Raw genomic sequence first — 13790 nt, 5'->3', positions numbered from 1 at the left:
CTTCCTCCTCTCCCGCTGCCTCTGAACATGCCTTACCCCTCTCCTTCTCCTTCGTCCAACATTAGCATAGTTTCCGCTGGCACCCTACTGGTTAACAGTACCGGTGTTGGTCGTTGATAACCCGGGCCTCGACCAATCCGATATGAAAATCTTATTTATGAGCCGCATATTTCATTTGGTTTGGCAAAGATTTTATGCCGGATGCCCTTCCTGATGCAACCCTCCCCATTTATCTGGGCTTGGGACCTGCACTAAGAATGCATTGGCATGTGCATGCTCAGTGGCTGGGTTTGAAATTTTAAATGTACATTTTTAACACAATTTAGGCCTTTTGTGAATGCACACCATGTGGTGTCAAGACCTTGAGCACATGGCTAGTAATGGCTTACATTAGCATCTTTAGTCAACCCTGTCACCATTCTATGGTAACAGAGAGTGGTAACAGGGTTGACTAAAGTATATGTTTTGTGTGTACATGAAAATATACTTTGCTTATCAATAGTATTTATGTAATATGCACACATTTGCAGATTTCATCTCTATATATCATGGTATATCTATTTATTCTATTGTGTATTCTATAGGGTGTTGAGGTCAACTTGTCTATACACTATCAGTGCATTAGGTTTTAGAAATGTGTCTTATGAATTAAATTCATTATTATTTGTATTATTATAAGGTTACTACATGAAGTAGGTTGCTGTTAACGTTAAAGTGATTTGTGTATTTGTATTTTATATGATTTTGTTAGGATGCCTCTTCCTGCAGCTGAGAAGCGGTGCCTATACAGACAACGTAGAGATGCTGATCCCGATAGACAACAAGCATATTTAGAAAAAGAGAGGGCAAAATGGAGAAAGGGCAGAGACATAGGGAAAAATATGTCTATTAGTGAACTAAGTGACAGAAAAGAGAGCCAAGCAGCAGAAATGGTGAGCAGCACAAGTGAAATGCAGAACAGCCAAAGCAGCAGTTGCAGCAACCTTAGATCTGTGCATGACACCACCTCAAGCAACCTCAAGCACCCCAGTCACACCTCAAGCAACCCAGTCAGAGGAGCACCTACCTGACAGGGCCCCAGGACATTGACTGGGATAATGGTGAGATTATTGGAAAACGGGGTGTCCTGACAAGGAGCTCTACCCAGGAATCCTTGTGGCAACAGATTTAGGATATGCCCAGGTGAAGTGCATGCACCACATTGGCCAGAATCGATATTTCTGGCCAGCCCGTGAGGACAGTATCTGGTACATATTTGATGACATTTTAAGACTAATTCCTGCTGCTAATATGACAGCCCGGCACGTAGAAATACAGAAGGACATCTGGTCAAAACGTGTTGGGTAGGCAGCCAGGAATGTTATATGAAGCAATTGTTAGGGTTTACACTCTCTATACATTGGAGAAAAATATAAATATTGGTTACACAGGTGTAAGGAAGGACTGACAATCTCATATCCATCTAAGACTATTTGTGTCCAGTTCTAAAACACTGTGATTAGGGGGACGTTCAGTTCTTGGGTAGGCAAGCTATTGTCAGATTGTTGAATCGTTGTTCCGCTACCGTTTGCTGCCAAGGTTGTTGACCGGGAGGTTGTTCCGCTGTAAGAGGTTCACCGCTATTATTCGCGGGGTACCACTGATTGCATTTGAAGGGGAGATAGGCTAAAATATCAGGCTTTGGTTTATTCTGTTCAGTCCACACATGTTCAATAGATCAGTGATTTTCAACAGTTTTCCACATCAAGGATCGTTAATGGATCACGGGTCTTGTGTCTCAGACCCAAATCTTAAGAGTATCTTTTAGATATAATTTTATCCAGAATTCAATGACTATTTGTATTGTAGGTAGACAGTCAATATTCTGCATTCTTTATTTGTGTTAACTTCTTGTAAATGATATTGCATTTTCTGTTGATGAAGTTTTAAGTTTCTATTTGTTACGGCTCGCCCACCCCACCCCGTGGCCCGCCCACCCCGCGCCGGCAGCCAATCAGCTCGTCAGGGCCGGGCTTAGTCGTCAGGGCTGGGCTTAAGTTTGCTGGTCTCCCAGCGCCCGCTGTCAGTTCGTGCCGTAACCTCCTCGCAGGAGTGGTGACTCTTCCCTCCCGGTGCATTTCTCTCCGAATTTATCTCAGCCCTTGGTTTACTCTTTTCTTTGTGGTTTCCCTGTGGAAGTATCCTGCCGTGTTCCCAGTTTGGATTACCCGTGAGTTTTTTTTCTTGGACTTCTTGTTTTCTTAGTCGCTCATTGCCTTCCTGTGTTGACCGTTGTATGAGCAAGTAATAAAGTACGCCAGTTTCGGCTAACCCCATCTCTTGCCTGGTATCGTGCGCTTGGGGTCTTCCGCAAACCCTAACAGTACGAACTGACCATGACGACCCCAGCTGGCACATAGAGCGTACCGACCAGTCCGCTTCAGGCAGCTCTCATCAGACAGACCTTCCGGAGAGGTCTCAGCGAGGCTGTCAAGGACCAGCTAGCCACCCAGGAGGAGCCCATCTCCCTCGATGACCTGATCAAACTCGCCATCCGCATCGATGGAAGCCTCCGGGAGAGGAGGCGCAAGCGAGCCGTGTGTGGATCCCCGTCAATTCCCCAGTCGTCCAGCACTCCTGACAGGACCCCTACCCCTGCTCGCCCCACTTTCCCTGTGGCCGTTTCTCCCTCTGCGCCCCAGACCACGACGGGAGAGAAACCTATGCAGCTGGGGCGCACGTGCCTTAGTCCGGCCGAACGGGAGGCCCGGTTCAAGGCGGGTCAATGCCTCTACTGCGGCCAGAAGGGACGTCTGATCAGCGGTTGCCCCACTCTGCCAAACGACTAGGCTCACTGGGGCCCCGGCAGATTCTAGTGAGCCGCCTTTCCTGTTCCCGCCGTCCTGCCCCACAGAACCATCTGGTTAGCGTTACCCTGGCCTGGGCTGACCAGCAGCTCACGGTGGGTGCACTCCTCGACTCGGGTGCTGATGAGTGTTTCCTGGACTCGGAGTTTGCGGCCCAGGCTAACATCCCGCTAGAGACGCTGGAGAAGCCCATGGAGGCCTTCGCGCTGGACGAGCGCTGCCTGGCCAGCGTCACCCAACGCACCCACCCTGTCTCTCTCACCATAGCAGGTAATCATGTGGAGAGACTTCGGTTCTTCATCATCCAGTCCCCGTTAGTTCCTGTGATCCTAGGGCGCCCCTGGTTTGTGCAGCATGAGCCACACATTGCCTGGGCCTCCGGTACCATCATGGAGTGGAGCTCCTCCTGTCATGCCCAATGTCTCCAGGCTGCTCCCGGCCCGTCCCCCCCGATGTGCTCCTAGTGCCCCGCCTCCCGACCTCTCCTCTGTTCCCCCTGAGTACCATGAGCTAGGTGAGGTTTTCAGCAAGACCCGGGCCCAATCTCTTCCTCCTCATTGGCCTTATGGCTGTGCTATTGACCTCCACTCTGGGGCACCCCTTCCCAGCTGCGATGGATGAGTACATCTCCGAGTCCTTGGCAGCGGGGCTCATTCGGCCCTCGTCCTCCCAGGTGGCAGCTGGATTCTTTTTCGTGAAGAAGAAGGACGGGGGCCTCCGACCCTGCATTGACTATCGCCAACTCAATGAGATAACCATCAAGAACAAGTACCCCCTTCCCCTCATGAGTTCCACCCTTGAGCCCCTCACCCAGGCTACTGTCTTCACTAAGCTGGACCTCCGGTGTGCCTATCATCTGGTCCGGATCTGGAAGGGGGACGAGTGGAAGACAGCCTTTAAGACGCCCCGGGGTCATTATGAGTACCTGGTCATGCTGTTCGGCCTCACCAACGCCCCGGCGGTATTCCAGGCTCTCATGAATGACATTCTCCGCGACATGCTCGACGAGTTTGTTGTGGTCTACCTCGATGACATCCTCATCTTCTCCAGGACCCTCGAGGAACATGTCCAGCATGTCCGCCGGGTACTCGAACATCTCCTCCGGAACCGGCCCTTCATCAAGGCAGAGAAGTGCCGGTTCCATTCCCCTTCCGTTGATTACCTGGGCTTCGTTGTTGAGAGGGGACAGACCCGGGCCGACCCCCGCAAGATCCAGGCTGTGGTAGACTGGCCCGATCCCAGATCCCGGAAGGAATTACAGAGCTTCCTCGGGTCTGCGAACTTCTATAGGAGGTTCATCAGGAACTACAGCCGCGTGGCAGAACCTCTCACCAGGCTGACTTCCCCCTCCCAGCCATTCATCTGGTCCCCGGCTGCCCGCTCTGTGTTCCAATCCCTCAAGGAGAGGTTCACCAGCGCCCCGGTCCTGCTCCACCCCGACCCCAAGAAGCAGTTCATCGTGGAGGTGGACGCTTCGGACACCGGGTTGGGGGCTGTCCTCTCCAAGCGGTCAGCGTCTGACCAGAAGGTCCATCCATGCGCCTTCTTCTCTCGCTGGTTCCTCCCCGTCGAGGAGAACTACGATGTGGGAAACCGGGAGCTGCTGGCAGTGGTGGCTGCTCTGGAGGAGTGGCGCCATTGGCTTGGGGGGCGGAACAGCCGTTCACCATCTGGACTGATCATAAGAACTTGACGTTCATCCGAGCAGCCAAGCGTCTCCATGGACGGCAGGCACGGTGGGCCAGCTTCCTCAGTCGGTTTGACTTCACGCTGACTTATCGCCCCGGGTCCCGCAACACGAAGGCAGAGTCCCTGTCCCGACAACAACCGAGGAGGGAGCCAGCTACAGAGGAGACGGCTCCCATCCTTCCTGAGGCCAGGGTGGTGGGCGTGGTTACCTGGGGCATCGAGACCGTGGTCAGGCAGGCGTTGCGCTCCCATCCCGCCCCGCGCCACGTGCCTCCACGCCGTCTGTTCGTCCCGGACTCAGTCCAGTCCCGGGTTCTTCAGTGGGGCCATGCCAGTCAGTTTGCTTGCCACCCGGGTGTCCACCGCACCTTCACCTTCCTGGCTTGGCGTTTCTGGTGGTCCACCATGAGGAACGACCTCAGGGACTTCGTAGGGGCCTGCTCTGTCTGTGCTCGCAGCAAGGCCTCTCACCAGGCACCCGTGGGTCTGCTGCAGCCCCTCCCAACTCCAAGCTGGCCCTGGTCCCATGTGGCATTTGATTTTGTCTCTGGACTGCCTCCCTCCCAGGGTAACACTGTGATCCTGACAGTGGTGGACCGCTTCAGTAAGGGAGTGCACCTGGTGGCCCTCCCCAAACTCCCATCGGCTTCTGAGACGGCGAACCTCCTGACGAGCCACGTGTTCCGTCTCTACGGCCTTCCCCTGGACGTCGTCTCGGACCGAGGGCCCCAGTTCGTCTCCCAGGTATGGCGGGCCTTTTGTAAGGGGTTGGGTGCCTCTGTTAGTCTCTCCTCTGGATATCACCCACAGACTAATGGTAATGGGCAGATAGAGAGGATGAGCCAGAGTGTGGAGTCTGCCCTCCGGTGCGTGGCCGCCAAGAAGCCCAGCTCCTGGAGCCGGTTCCTCCCCTGGGTCGTGTATGCCATCAACTCCCTGGTCAGCTCTGCCACCAGCCTCTCACCTTTTGAGGTGTCCCTGGACTACCAGCCGCCCCTCTTTGCTGCGCAGGAGTCGGAAGTGGCAGTTCCCTCCGTGCAGGCCCATCTGAACCAGTGTTGTTGCGTCTGGGAGGTGACCAGAGCTGCTCTGCTCTGGGCAGCTGAGCGCGCCAGTCGGGGAGCCAACCGACGCCGGTCCCCAGCGCCTACGTACCAACCAGGCCAAAGGGTGTAGCTGTCCTCGAAGGACCTCCCACTTCAGTCCATCGCGAAGAAGCTGAATCCCCGGTTTCTCTGGCCCTTTGAGATCAGAAAGGTGCTCGGTCCCAAGGGGCGGAGTCTGAAGCTTCCGGCTTTCTTGAAGATCCATCCTGTTTTTCATGTGTCTCGGGTTAAGCCTGTCTCCCACAGTCCTCTGATGCCTCCGGCCCCAGCTCCGCCTCCCCCTGAGATCGTGGATGGGCACCCCCAGTGGAAGGTCCGCCGGCTGCTGGACGTCCGGCGCCGAGGACGGGGGTTCCGGTATTTGGTGGACTGGGAAGGCTATGGTCCGGAGGAACGTAGCTGGGTCTCCCGCCAGCTCATCCCGGACCCTGGGCTTCTCACTGAGTTTCATCATCCCCATCCCGACAAGCCGGGCAAGTCGCCTAGTGGCTCCAGTGGAGGGTGGGGGTACTGTTACGGCTCGCTCACCCCGCGCCGGCAGCCAATCAGCTCGTCAGGGCTGGGCTTAGTCGTCAGGGCTGGGCTTAAGTTTGCTGGTCTCCCAGTACCCGTTGTCAGTTCGTGCCGTAACCTCCTCGCAGGAGTGGTGACTCTTCCCTCCCGGTGCATTTCTGTCCGATTTTATCTCAGCCCTTGGTTTACTCTTTTCTTTGTGAAATTGCCCTGTGGAAGTATCCTGCCGTGTTCCCAGATTGGATTACCCGTGAGTTTTTTTTTTCTTGGACTTCCTGTTTTCTTAGTCGCTCATTGCTCTCCTGTGTTGACCGTTGTAGGAGCAAGTAATAAAGTACGCCAGTTTCGGCTAACCCCATCTCTGCCTGGTGTCGTGCGCTTGGGGTCTTCCGCAAACCCTAACACTATTTTCTTTATCTTTTCAGCCATTATTGCTGTCGCTGTTCATGTTAACAACCCAGTTCAGTTTCAATTCATAATTTTGCTGTGGAACCCCCTGGAACCTCCTCAAGGACTCTTGGTCCCCGGACCCTACGTTAAGAATCCCTGCAGTAGACCATTTAATGGTTATGTAATTTCAATATCCTTCTGTTTTAAATTAAACATTTAGTTTACATTTACATCTGCAGTATCATCATCATTTTTGATCAAACCTCTCCATAAATCTGTCTCTAAAATATTCTGATTGTTGAATTAAAGTTTTAGGAATGTCCCATATGTTGAAATTAAGTTTTAGGAGTGTCCCATAACTAAGTTGTTACGGGACACTCAGGAAGGACTCAGGCGCAGACACAAAACTTGCTTCCAACTGACTTCGGAGTTTATTACAGGGGGCCAGCTAAGGCGAAAACACACAGTGGAGGGAATTGGGCAGGGCTTCCTTGGGCTGGGGAAACAGGACCGGGGGCAGAGACCGTGGGTGGTGGAGAGAGCCGGGCAGAGCAGCGATCTGGAGCAGGTGAAAATCTGGAGAACAGGGACCGGAGGCAGAGCAGGATGACTGCAGTGAAAAGGAGGATGTTAGTCAAACAGCGGGTTCAAAAATACTGACAAAAACAGACTTGGTGAGCAAGGGCTGGATGCAGCACACTGACGGATCAGAGGCTATGATCTGGCAGGGTTGAAGTGGCATGGCTGGTCTTTTATAGCAGGTTGGCTTGATTAAGGAATGGGTTTTAGCGGGTGAGGCTCTGCTCACCTGTCTCCACTCACACACAAACACAGAGACTGACACTCGGGGAGTGGCTCAGGTTAAGCAGCCTTTGAGGTGGAGGCTGTGGAAGGAGGGACAGATGTAACATAACTCCATTACATCTTTATACACTCACCGGACACTTTATTAGGCACATCTGTCCAACTGCTCGTTAACGCAAATTTCTAATCAGTCAATCACATGGCAGCAACTCAATGCATTTAGGCATGTAGACATGGTCAAGACGATCTGCTGCAGTTCAAACCGAGCATCAGAATTGGGGAGAAAGGTGATTTAAGTGACTTTGAACGTGGCATGGTTGTTGGTGCCAGACGGGCTGGTCTGAGTATTTCAGAAACTGCTGATCTACTGGGATTTTCACGCACAACCATCTCTGGGGTTTACAGAGAATGGTCCGAAAAAGAGAAAATATCCAGTGAGCGGCAGTTCTGTGGGCGAAAATGCCTTGTTGATGCCAGAGGTCAGAGGAGAATGGCCAGACTGGTTCGAGCTGATAGAAAGGCAACAGTAACTCAAATAACTACTCATTACAACCGAGGTATGCAGAAGAGCATCTCTGAACGCACAACATGTCGAACCTTGAGGCAGATGGGCTACAGCAGCAGAAGACCACACCGGGTGCCACTCCTGTCAGCTAAGAACAGGAAACTGAGGCTACAATTCGCACAGGCCCACCAAAATTGGACAATAGAAGATTGGAAAAACGTTGCCTGGTCTGATGAGTCTCGATTTCTGCTGCGACATTCGGATGGTAGGGTCAGAATTTGGCGTCAACAACATGAAAGCATGGATCCATCCTGGCTTGTATCAAGGGTTCAGGCTGGTGGTGGTGGTGTAATGGTGTGGGGGATATTTTCTTGGCACACTTTGGGCCCCTTAGTACCAACTGAGCATCGTGTCAACGCCACAGCCTACCTGAGTATTGTTGCTGACCATGTCCATCCCTTTATGACCACAGTGTTCCCATCTTCTGATGGCTACTTCCAGCAGGATAACGTGCCACGTCATAAAGCTCGAATCATCTCAGACTGGTTTCTTGAACATGACAATGAGTTCACTGTACTCAAATGGCCTCCACAGTCACCAGATCTCAATCCAATAGAGCACCTTTGGGATGTGGTGGACCGGGAGATTCGCATCATGGATGTGCAGCCGACAAATCTGTAGCAACTGCGTGATGCTATCATGTCAATATGGACCAAACTCTCTGAGGAATGTTTCCAGTACCTTGTTGAATCTATGCCACGAAGGATTAAGGCAGTTCTGAAGGCAAAAGGGGGTCCAACCCGGTACTAGCAAGGTGTACCTAATAAAGTGGCCAGTGAGTGTAAATAACTCCAGTACACCAGTAACTGTAACTTAAACTAGCAGTTTAAGCAATATTGTAACTGTTGTCAACCCTGTTACTGAGGTGTCAGCCCTGTTACTTGTATAATATTCTATTATAATTTGAAAAATGAAAAGACAGATGTAGAATTAACTCATTTTATATGTTAAGTAATGGAAATCAGTCATCTACTTAAAAAATTGGGGTGAAATTATTTTGTTTTCATAACTTTTTCTTAAAACAGAAGCTGCTCTGAAAGTGTCAATTGTAAATTAGGATATTCATTCATGGAAAAAAGTAAACTCAATATTCTCACTTTACAAACACAGTTAGTGTAACAAGGGGTATTATATCTTTCATAGTATATCAAATTTGTTCTAAATATGGATTAAAAACCCTTTCAAAAAGTAATTCATATGTCGTAACAGGAGTGACGAAACATACATATGCATGTCGATTATATGTGGGGAAAAAAATTAGCCTAAGATGGCACGGCACATTTTTCTGGGAGGTAAGGATTCACTTCATTCAAAAAGCAGCTTAAAGACTTTTAAAAGTGTACGTTGAAAATCAAACATTAAGAATGGGAAATGGCAAGTTGTCCTATAATGACCCTTCTACGCCTTTTTGGCCGTGCCCTGGTGAGCCTCCGCTGCCATTCAACACGTGGTTGAAAATGTTCCGCAGCTATCTGCAAGTGGTTGCAACGAAAACAGACGACTGGCCGGATACTCGGAACCGAGCATTACTTCTACACTGCCTGGGGACTGAGGGCAAGAGACTCTCTATACACTGCCGGACCAAGGTCGGACCATGGAAGGTGCTGTAAAAGCTTTAGAAGCACATTTTACTCCACGTCCGAACATAGTGGCTGAGCGTCATGCCTTCAGAAAGCGCGCTCAAGCTCCCAATGAATCTGTGCTACAGTACGTTGCAGCATTAAGAGACCTGGCATACGTGTGAGTTCGTAAACTCGGATGAATTGCTACGAGATCAGTTGGTGGAAAACGTTTTAAACCATCGCGTACGAGAGAGACTGCTCCTATAACGTTGCAAAGAGCCATCACAATTGCAACACAGATGGAAGCCGTTGCTGAGAAAGCTGAACTCGTTGCTGGTGAGCGCCCAACGCCCATGCAAGCTGTGACTGCACATAGCGCTGCACGCCGCCATCCCAAACCGCCGAAGCATCCGTCTGCACCGCTGGCTGCTCCTTCTCGTCCTGCTCTGTCTCGACCTGCTGTTGCTGTTTCTTCTCCTCCTACATCCAACCGAACCTGCTCAGGCCCGGTTTGCAAGATATCTGATCGACATCTTGCAAACGATCCATCCTGCCCAGCTGCCTCCGCTCAATGTAAGCATTGCAACAAGACTGGACATTTTGCGCGAGTGTGTCGGTCTTCGCGAACACGCTCTGTGCATGAAAGTGACTTGGCTGAAGTTCAAATTCTCTACTTTCATGAACATACTGTGATAGGTGAAAATGTGTGCATGTACTTTCTATAATAATGAAGATGTTTTATTATATAGTGTAACGTGCATGGATAAGTAGACACGTTGGTCCTTGACTAACGGGTCTGACCCTTTAGTCGAGCGGTTAGCGATGTCTCCTGTGGTGCGGGCGATACGGGCTCGCTTTCCGGCCGCGGCAGCTCCTGTGGTTGCGTGGTCCCCCGAATTCGCTACATTGGTGTCAGAAGTGGGATGGAGCGACCGTAAGTATTGTATTTAGAAATCACGTCAGGACACAGCGCTGTCGCTTGACACAACCTCTCCGTGGCATTCTTTATTTAGACTGACACAGCATCAAAGGCAGACCCGATCAAACAACCCAGAGCCCGCAGGCATCACCAATCGATCCCAGCACAATAGAACAGCACCAAATCAAATGCAGCACTGTCGATGTGTGCATACATAACATTCCCCCCCCCCCCCCCCCCGGCAGGATTTCAAACATGAAAGGTTGACACAAAGTCCTCTAGGTGGCCAGGGCGTAAACGTGTGCGAACAGGTCGCGGGGCGGCCTGAGGCTGGGCAGGCCGAGGTGGGGAGGGAGATGGCAGGGGAAGCTGAGGCCCAGAAATGTCTGGGGCCCGTGTAGGAGCTGCATGAAGCCCTGGGGCGTCTCGCCATGCTGAGGGAATGGCTATGGTCGTGTCACCAGCTGTGTGTGGTGGAGCTGACACCTTCCGTAGACGACTGGAGTGCCACCGAGTGCCATCGCTGAGGAGGTAAGTGGCTGGGCCCAGCTGACGGGTGACTTGGAGAGGAGAGGACCAGTATGAAGCCATTTTATTGTCCCTGTGGGGCCTGCGGACCCTGACCCAGTCTGACACATTGATGTCTGGCACCCTGGTTCGTTTTGACTGGTCAAACCGTTGCTTCATCCGCGTCTGCTGACGAGTGACTGAGGCTCTGACCCCAGAGGGAGGTGCCTGAGGTGTGGAGGGGCGGAGCCTGTCAAGGGGCATGCACAGTTCCCGGCCTAGCATGAGAGAGGCTGGGGAGACGCCTGTGGTCGAGTGCTGTGTGGCCCGATAGTGCAGCAGAGTGTGACGGATGGCCTGCGTGAAAGAGCACCCTTGGGCCATGTGTGCTCTGAGGCCGTTCTTCAGTGACTGGTGAAAACGTTCAACGCCGCCATTGGCCTGGGGGTGGTAGTACGCAGTGTGTATATGACGGATGCCCTTGCTTTCGAGATAAGCAGTGAACTCAGCAGAGACCAGCTGAGGGCCGTTGTCAGTGGTGATGGCCTTTGGGAGGCTCCAGCGAGAGAAAAGAGAGTCCAGGAAGTCGATGATGATCTGTGAGGTCACAGTGCCGGAAGTGGTGAGTTCAGGCCATTTTGAGTGTAGATCGTAGGCGACCACCATGAAGCGTTGGTGGTGGGGAACTCCATGGATCTCACTACAAATGTCCAACTGCAGGTGTTCCCAGGGCTGAGAGGGCCAGGCGAGAGGTTGCAGGGGTGGGGGAGCCTGGTGGCCAGTCTTGCCACTCACAAGGCAGGCAGAACAGTCCTTCACCAGAGCCTCAATATCTCTGTCTATCCCCGGCCACCACACCAGGTCTCGGCAGCGCTGTTTCAGTTTCACAATGCCCAGGTGGCCTTCATGCGCCGTATTCAAAACACGTGCACGGAGAGCAGCTGGGACCACTGTGCAAAACCCACGTGCCACGCAGGTGTCGTTCCAGCAGGAGAGCTCCTGTCTGACTCGGGCGAACGCAGCCAGCTCCTCTGGGACCTTGTGAGGCCAGCCGTTCTGGATGTAGGTGCGGAGCTGGGAGAGGACAGGGTCCTGTTCGGAGGCTGCCCTCAGCTCCTGCAGAGAGACAGTGGCCTGGAGGGGTGTGTGTAGCATTTGGACAATGTCCTTTTCCACACAGTCAGTGTCCGTCTGTGGAGCTGGGGTGGAGACAGAGCGAGAGAGCAGGTCGGCGACAACATTGTCTCTGCCTGGGGTGAACTGCAGGCTGAAGTTGTACTGGCGGAGGCAGTCAGACCAGCGGTGCAGCCTCAGGGGTTTGTGGCCTGTCCCAGATGTGGACAGCAGCGCTGTCAGGGCCTGGTGATCTGTCCTGAGGGTGAAGGAGCGGCCATAGAGGTAGAGGTGCCACCTTTCACAAGCCCAGATACAGGCTAACGCCTCACGCTCACCCACGGAGTACCGCTGCTCGGTCAGGTTGAGGGCACGGGAGGCGAAGGCAATGGGCTTCTCCACACCGTTCTGGGTTTGAGACAGCACGGCCCCTATCGCTGTGACTGATGCATCACAGGTCACAAAGGTGGAGCTGGAGATGTCGAAGTGAGCCAACACTGGTGGTGAAGTCAGTTGAGTCTTGAGATCACGCACAGCGTCACTGCATGCCTTTGACCACACCCATGGCTCGTCCTTACGCAGCAGCTGGCGCAGGGGGGCTGTGGTCGCAGAGTACTGGGGAAGAAACCTCAGGTAGTAACTTGTCATACCCAGGAAGGAGGCGACCTGGGCGGCCGAGCTGGGCTCAGGAATGGCCTGAATGGCGTTGGATTGTAGTGGAGTTACACCGCTCGCTGACAGCCGGAACCCCACGAACTCGATGGCTGGCACAGAGAGGACACATTTCTCAGCATTGAGAGTTAGCTTGTGCTTGGACAGGGCTGCGAAGACCATGTTAAGGCGCTTGTCGTGGATTTCACTGGTGGGCCCGTGTACCACTATATCGTCCAGTTAAATGGCCACGCCCAGTATGCCAGCCAGCACGGAGACCATGATTTTCTGGAAGCAGCTAGGGGCGGAGCTGAGACCGAAAGGCATCCTGGTGTAGCGAAACACTCCTGCATGTGTCACAAAGGCTGTGAGGTTTCGGCTGCTGGGGTGGAGGGGCACCTGTAAGTACCCCTGTCTGAGGTCGAGCTTGGAGAACACCTCAGAGCCATAGAACTGAGCAGTGAGTTCTTCTGAGGTGGGCAGTGGATACTTATCAGGGACCACTGCCTTATTTACTGCACGTAGATCGACGCAGACACGCAGGCCCCCCGACTTCTTCTTAGCCACCACGAGGTTTGAGACCCAAGGTGACGCGTCCACCGGTTCAATGATGCCAGCTTCCAGCAATTGTTGCAGCTCGGTGGAGACCCCATCACGGAGAGCCAACGGGATGCGGCGCAGTGGTTGGATGACAGATTTCACAGCAGGGTTGAGGAGAGGTTGATGGGTGAAGGCGGAGAGGCAGCCCAGCCCCATAAACAGCGATAGCCACTTCTGCTGTCAAGGTGTGGCGACAGTCAGGATTGCTGACCCCCTTGTGTCTAAGAGGGAGAACTCCATAGCGGAGAACAGGTCCAGGCCCATCAGGTTGGCCCCACGGCGTGCCACATGAAAAACTGCATTGGGCACCAGCTTGGTTCCATAGCGGACAGTCAGTTGGAGAGAGCCAACCAGATCGATTTTGGAGTCACCATACCCACAGAGGACAGCTGAGGGTGCGGACAGTGGCAGTGAACCGAAAAATTGACTGTAGGTATCAACATTCAGGAGAGACACACTTGCACCGGTGTCCAACAGCAGGGGGATGCACACATCATTAATGTTGACTGTGCATGATTTTAATGA

The sequence above is a fragment of the Lampris incognitus genome, chromosome 18, assembly GCF_029633865.1.
Source record: "Lampris incognitus isolate fLamInc1 chromosome 18, fLamInc1.hap2, whole genome shotgun sequence".
NCBI classification, from domain to species: domain Eukaryota; kingdom Metazoa; phylum Chordata; class Actinopteri; order Lampriformes; family Lampridae; genus Lampris; species Lampris incognitus.
This window is presented reverse-complemented; position numbering follows the sequence as displayed.